We start from the raw sequence: 8,186 nt of genomic DNA, 5'->3' as shown, positions 1-8,186 counted from the left end.
CATCTTCTCTTTCCAAAGATGTAGTCAATTTGATTTCTATGTGTTCCATCTGGCGAGGTCCATGTGTATAGTCATCTCTTATGCTGTCTAAAGAAGCATAATGGAATATACATAACTTTATATCATGTAACAATAAATACAGCACCTGAACATGAAAATGCTTGCATGTGATATATAATACTACAAAATAGCAACGATACAGATTTTTCTATTAGGGAATAGAAATATAGCTTTGTAAATCTTATATAAAATCTAGAAACAGTGGCTTTGTTGAGAGATGAGAAGAGAAGCAACAGTCTTTTTCTCAGTATACATAGATACTTGTTCTCAGGGTCGGTTCTTTCATATTTTGAATGGGAGATAATGAGATCTTTGTGAGGAGTAAATGAACTAATACATGGAGGTCTAGTGGGTTAGGTGTTGGACTGCTAATTGTAAAGTTGGTGGTTTGAACCCACCAGCAGTTCTGTGGGATAAAAATGTGGCTATTTCCCCCATATTTACAGCCTCCAAATTGCTAAGGAGTAGTTCTACTCTGTCCTAGAGTATTGCTATGAGTCAGACAATTATTGTTGTTAATTACCATTGAGTTGATGCCAACTCATAGCCACATATAGGGTTTCTGAGGAGCAACTGGTGAGTTTGAACTGCCGACCTTACAGTTCAAACTGACCTTGTGATTGAATGCTTATCCTACAGCACCACACCAGGACTCCTGAGTCAAATGGTGTTGTTGTTAAGTTAGAAAACCCTTTTGGTTTTCTAATTTCAGGGCTTTGCACATTTCATTATAATACATTATGTTGTCTCTCTTGCTGCCCTTTGAAATATCTATTCAGCTCTTTTATCTCCTCATTTCTTCCATTCACTTTAGCTTCTTTATGCCCAAGAGCAAGTTTCAGAGTCTCTTCTGACATCCATTTTTGTCATTTCTTTCTTTACTGTCTGTCTCAGGCCAGGTTTTCTAGAGAAGCAAAACCAGTGAAACATCATGTTGTTGTTAAGTGCAGTTGAGTCAGTTCCAATTCATAGAGACCCTGCATAGGGTTTCTGAGGATTGGCTGGCAAATCTGAACTGTCAACCTTGCAGTTCAAACCAACCATACGGTCCAGTGCTTTATCCTACAGCACCACACCAGGACTCCATATATATGTATAAATATATAGAGAGCAGTTTATTATTAAGGAAATGGTTCACAGTTGCAGAGTACCACATTCCCAGCAGAAGAGAGAGTCCCTCCTTCATGCCCATTATATTGGGAGCAGTCCACACCACAAGGAAGCATCCTTTCAACTGATTAGCTGCTCACAGCCACTCATCACAGAGCTAACTATGCCTGTATTAGGTTTATTCACCATGGGAATAAGCACAGCCCAATAACTAAACCTCTGGTTATCCTGACCTAGTCAAGCTGACATAAAACCCTAACCATTACTTTCCACCTTTGTCAATTTGACACCTATAAAATATATGCAAAATCTCTAAATAAGGAAAATTATAAAGTCATACTTGTGCCTAACACTATATAACTGAAAACATACAATGGAAAACATACTGGCCCCATTTACAAATACAAAACAAAAAAATATACATTTACTTAAATGTCGAAAGGACACATTCTGCAAGCCAACCTCCTGCCCATAGGCACACAGCCTTACTCAGTCCATGGGTCTAGAGTCCAAAGCTGCTCTGTCTTTTCATGCCACCACCTCTGCTATTGTCTCTGCTGTGGCTATTTTCCAGGCAGGGATCCCATGTTCCACTCATGCTCTTCCTTAATGATGGTCTGGAATCATCTGTTCCTGAAATGAAAGAAACCTACTGCCTCCTTTTAGTTTCACTTTTTCTACAATTACAGTTTTAACAATGACAATTAATCCTAACAGTCTTAACAGTTACTCACAATTGAAACCATAAAATCCTATAAGCCTCATCTCCCCACCCCCCTTTCAACCTTTCAACAGACACATCTGGAAAAGAGGTTTCATTATCCAGTGGGAAGTATACCACATCCACTTCATTCTAAACCTAAGTGCACCAATGAAAGTTGCCAGTCAGCTACTTCATGCCTTTATAGCCCCCAGTTTTAATACCCAATGTCTAAATTGCCCATCTTACCCAGGACACTGAGGAGACAAGCATGTTCCTTGATATGTAGACTTTTCCATTCTGATTGGAATTTTGAGCAACTATATTCATAAGCAGGATTGGAGGAAGACTCATTAACAACCTGCGATATGCAGATGATACAACCTTGATTGCTGAAAATGAAGAGGACTTAAAATATTTACTGATGAAGATCAAATAGCACAGTCTTCCGTATAGATTACATCTCAATGAAAAGAAAACAAAAATCCTAACCACTGGACTAATAAACAACATTCTTATCAATGGAGAAAGGATTGAAATTGTCAAGGACTTCAATCTTTTTGGATCAACTATCAACACTCATGGAAGGAGCAGTCAAGAAATCAAACGAAATATTGCATTAGGCAAATCTGTTGCACAAGACCTTTTTAAAGTATTGAAGAGCAAAGATGTCAGCTTGAGGACTAAGGTGCGCCTGACCCAAGCCATGGTATTTTCAATAACCTCATATGGATGTGAAAGCTGGACAGTGAATAAGGAAGACCATACAAGAATTGATGCATTTGAGTTGTGGTGTTGGAGGAGAATATTGAAAGTGCCATGGGCTGCCAAAAGAACTATGTTGTTGGAAGAAGTGTAGCCAGAGTGCTCCTTGGAGGCCAGGATGGTCAAACTTCGTCTCTCACACTTCGGACATATTGTCAGGAGGGAGTAGTCGCTGGAGAAGAATATCATGTTTGGTAAGGTGGAGGGTCAGAGAAAAAGAGGAAGACCCCCAACGAGATGGATTGGCAAAATGGCAGTATCAATGGGCTCAAGTGTGGCAACAATTGTGAGGTTGGCCCCGGACCAGGCAGTGTTTCGTTCTGTTGTACACAGGGTTGCTATGAGTCGGTATCAACTCGATGGCATCTAACCACAAGAACCAAACAACAACAACAACAATATTCATAAGCAGAGTACTGGTGTGGCGCTGTGGGCTAATGCATCAGACTGCAAAGTTGTTTGAACTGCAAGGTCGGTTGTTCAAGCTCACCAGCTCCTCCTTGGAAACCCTATATAGGGTCGCTGTGGGTCAGAATCGACTTGATGGCACTTTTGACAGTACTTAACAACAATAATATATTCATAAGCAAAAATCCAATCTGACAAATTGTAGCAACTGACACTCAGAATATCAAATATCTTTATCTTCATTGGGTCAGCTCAACCCTAGCCACCCAAGCTAGGTCAAATGGGTACCAGCTGCAAGTTTGGGAGTTTACGCACAGTTCCCTGCTTGTCAAGTCAGCTGCTAGGTCAGTGCTTATGGGCTCAGTAGTTCACATAACTCCCTAAACTTCAAACCAGCTAGCCTTCAGGATTTTCTTAACTCAAGGTCAACAGGTACCAATAGAAGAAGTCCAAACTCAGCCTGTGACTTCATTGGTACATTTTCCCCAATACCAATTTTAAGTAGACCAAGGTGGTCACCAGAGTGCATATGGCTCACTGGTTTCCTTTAACTTTCAGTGCTAGAATGGGGTTTTCTCTGATAGGCCAATTTTCCTTGTCTTGATGTCTCCCAAATTTTAACTGCCAAACTTTCTACTGTTTTTCTCTACTTGAATCTCCTGTTCTTCCAGCAGTCTGGGTTGATCCGCATGCCTTTTCAAATGCAAATATCCCAACTCTGCCGGTTCTGGTTGGGGCTCAGGTTCCACTTCAGGCCCCATACTTTACAAAGGCTTAAAGCCTGAAGCCTATTTTTTTCTGGGCAAATTCTAACACTCATTTTAGCAAATCCAATCCAAATATAGGCTAAAGGCGGGTTTACAAACTCTCTGTAATCATAATTTCCAATATTGTCATCACACATGTATGTCTATTTTACAATAATATGCAGGAGAAACCAATATCCATAAGATTGTCAAACACATTGTTTCAGCAGTTTTAGATTGCAGAGTGTCACAGCATCTCTTGATCCTCGAAGAAACCGAGTCCACTCAGAGAGGTGAAGCAGAGTTTCAGATTTTATTAAGCCAGCCGGCTCAGAGGAACTAACTTCTCCAGATTCTGAGCAGAATATGATCTACAGGCTGGAAGGGGTCAGGTTACCTGTAGGGAAGGAAGCAGACCTGGGAAGAGCAATTTTACAAATAATAAAAAAGTGTGTGGTGGAGATGTTGCGCATACCACCTCACCTTTGCACCTTTAAATCTTGGCTGAGATCGGCTACAGGGTTGAGGGAAGCCACCTGGGAAGGTTTACTGTATAAAATTTTATATAAGGGCTTAATTTAAGCCCGCTTCTGGGGGCTACCTGAATTCAAAACAGGGCTAAAGCAACACCTGGTTCCAACCAATGTAGATAAATTTCCTGGCAGTTTTGTCATTTGCCTCTTTAGAGTATGGTTCATTTTCTCGAACCTCCATGTTGAATGTAATCTCCATTTAATCTGTAGGTGTTTGTTGCTCCGTTGTCACTTTGGACACTTTGGAAGTCCAAACTTGGAGCTCATCTCCTTCAAGAGAATTTTCACTATTTCTGAAGTTCTTAGTTCTGGTGGGGGAAACCCTCTACCTAACCAGAAAATGTGTATACAAGAACAAAACCAGCTAGTATTTGATTCCCCAGTTTGGGGGCATCTGCATGAAATCAACCTATCAATTTTCAAGGGGTTGTTTACCTTGATATTGGGGCAGGACAGCCTTTCTTGGGATTGTTCTTAAGGCATGTAAAATACTTAGCGCTAACATCCTGAATGGTTTTTTTTGAAAATTTCTTACTCTAGAGCCAGGGCCTCTTTCCTGTAGTGGGTTATTTCATGGACTCATTTAAGAAGAGCAGGGACTAGGTTTTACAGGATCAGAACTATTCTATTGACATTTAATTTCTAGTTTTTAACCTTTCAGAACCAGAATTCCATCGTCATTTACTTTTCATCCTTTAACATCTCTCTCAAATCTTCCTGCCTCAGTTCAACACTCAAGCCCTTTGGGTACACATTCACAGTTTTTCTTGCCAACATTTCTAATGCCCTCATTAGGGAAATCAGTTCAGTGTTTTTGAGCTGAGGTCCCCTGCAGGAGGGCTTTTGCCTCCACCTGGTCTTGTAAGATTACTATTATACACCGTGCTATTTGAGTCCCTTTTTCCATTTAAATACTTCTGTTCACGAATAATGTCTAGTCCACCAGATAGAGTCAAACAGGTCAGGTTGGCTGAAGAATACTTGGTCAATGATTTTTATACAATTACAGTTCAGCCCTCCAGTTGCCACATCAGGGAGGATGGCAGGTTTAGTCACCCCATAAATCACAGGGTAAGATTCAGGTTGTCTGGTAAAGTAACCTGGTATCACCTATCCATCCTCTTGTGAGCCATAGGCTTCTCTTCTTTTGCAGCAGGGAGACGACCTGATGGTGATGGTGATGGGCTTGTCCAGAGTAAATATCTCAACCTCTTTCCTGAGAGGATATTGGTTTCTGTGGGATGGTCAGCTTTCAGGCTTCAATCAGACCTCGACAGGGTATGTTTGTTGGCTCTCCCCGGAGTTCCACTAGCCCACATGAGGGGTTTACTGATTGTCGATCTCCTCAGGCCAATGTAACTGGTTTCCTGAGTTTGAATCAGTAATTGCCAGACATGTTCATGGGGAACCTCCATCTGCAGACTTTTGGTTTCAGGAAGCTGTTTGAACATGTAGCTCTTGAAGAAGTTCCTGGCCTAGTAAGGGGACCAGACAGTCAATTTCTTTTCCCCAATGAAACAGTCTAGATGTTTCAGGAAGAACTCGTCCTCAGGCCTCCCTGAGATCTCAGTTGCCATCATTGAACAAAACAGTAACAGTCTGTCCCCCATTATTATTTTCAGCTGAGGTTCCAGGGGTGGGAGCAACAGAGGTGGCAGAGGTTGATGCCAAATCATGCTGGACATCCTTATCCCCTGACACCATTAGTTTTCTGCAGACAATGAAGCTTGAGTTGGATTGCTTTTTCTGCCAGATCCTCCCCTGAGAGTTGGGCATTTATCTGTTGAGTTGGATTGCTTTTTCTGCCAGATCCTCCCCTGAGATTTGGGCATTTATTTTTCCAGTGTTCAGGTTTTTGCAATAAGTACATGAGTCCTTGATTAAGGTCCTCTTTCCTTTCAGGGGTCCTCCCTGGGGTCCCACTGGCTTACCACAAGAGGTCTTTTAGGAAGACAGTTACGGCCTGAGACTTCTCATGAATACCTCCAAAGTGATGGTCACTAGCTGGGATGGATTCATGCCAATTGCCCTGTTGACTTTCTGTCATTTCTTTCTAATACCCAGGGCACTTTGGGAGATAAAAGTCATGTTAACCATTCGGATATTTGCTGAGTCCTCAGAATCAAGGTCTGTGTACTTACAGTAAGCCTGTTAGATTCATTTAAAAAATTCAAGGGGTCCTCGGTTGGCGTCTGTTGAACTGCCTGTACCATGTTCAAGTTCTTTTGTTTAGGAACGCTCTCTTTTTTGACCTCTGAGAATTCACCTTTTATAGTGCTCCAGTCGTGGCAGGCCCATTTCAGCTAGAGGAATTGCCTTGACTGGAACAAGGGTCCCGCTCAGGTTTTTCTCCATGTATGCATGTTGTTTCGTTCCATGCCATATCTCAGACCAGCTTTTTCATTGTTGGTCAGGAGCATTGTCAACAGAACCTGAATATCTGCCCAATTAGGATGATGAGTAGCAAAAATAGTGGTTATTAAATTTGTTATTTTGGTTGGGTCATCCTGGTGTGGCACTGTGGACCACCAAGTCTGTCCAAACCTCAAGGTCAGCAGTTCAAGTCCACCAGTTGCTCCCCAGAAAACCTACACAGGGTTACCATGAGTCAGAACTGACCCAATGGCACTGAACAACAACACCTCAATAAAGAAGGATTGGAATTTTTCCTATTTAACAAGCCCAACAAAGATAGAGAAAGAAGTATGTACTCAGTAATATCCTGTAGATTGTCCTTCTGTATTCAATCCTATGGGCGTCTGCAGAGGGGGTGTTGCCTTGCCTCTGTTCCCAGTAGCCCTCTATCAAAATGGGTTCCTTGAAGGGCGTGGTATACAGAAATCATTTCCAAACTGCTTTTCTCAGCAGTTGAATATGGCCAGGCAGTTTCAGGACAAAAACATAGTAATTTTGCAAACAAATAGACAATCTGACACAGTGGTTAAATAATTCAAGCTGTAAAATGATATAATAATTTAAGGATCCATTTAAAGGTTACTTGTCCCACCATCTAGATCGTACATTGGCCAAGTTGTATTACAGTAAAACACCATTTTCTTTGATGTCATAGGAGGTTATCCATGCAGAAACCAGTCAGAATTACACCTTACAGCACTTTTCTTTGGTATTGAGGCCTATATATCCATTTTAGATTCAGAGGTTAACCTTAACAGAAACAGAAGGGACACTTGTAGGAAATTACTTCCTGTCTGCCATGCCCCAATGTGCACACCCAGAATAAAGCAAGGGGACCTTAAAGTGAAAGTGATGGTGAGTGCAGGAGACACAGGGCTATAGACTCCCAAGGAAAGATTCTTGTCAGCGCTGCTTGGAGTGTTCGGTTACTGTGCTCCTGGTCTTACCTGTCCAGGTGGCCAGCGGGCCTCTCTCATGGCAGTGAATTCACAACAGACAGACTGTATCCAGACCTTGCTGTTCCTCTGATGAGGATTTTCAAGCATCTCTTAGTTTTGGAGATTTTCGATCAGAAGTCCACGATGCGCCAGCAGTGAGGACCAACTCCCTAAGCCTTATGAGGTTCGCCACTATCCTGGTGCCAGACACAATCACTCTCACCACACACTCCTGAACACAAGACTCCCATTTAAAATTCATTAACATACATTCTAAGACTGTTAGCTCACTACGAGAATTTTCCATAGCACCAAAGTGTATGTAGTGCTCTTGATCTGTGTCGTGACAGACAAGGAAGGGATTCACTCAGTTGCCCGCCTGGCTGCATCCCTCTTGGGAACTTAGACTCGTCTGATGTCATCATGGAACAGCAGGTTAAGTTCCTCTCAGATTCCATAGCCGGAGCTGTGGAACCGTACAGACCTGTATGACAAGCCGCTCTTCAGTTAC

The sequence above is a fragment of the Chrysochloris asiatica genome, unplaced genomic scaffold (assembly GCF_000296735.1).
Source record: "Chrysochloris asiatica unplaced genomic scaffold, ChrAsi1.0 scaffold00073, whole genome shotgun sequence".
Lineage (NCBI taxonomy): Eukaryota > Metazoa > Chordata > Mammalia > Afrosoricida > Chrysochloridae > Chrysochloris > Chrysochloris asiatica.
The sequence above is the reverse complement of the archived record's forward strand: the minus strand, read 5'-3'. Positions refer to the sequence as shown.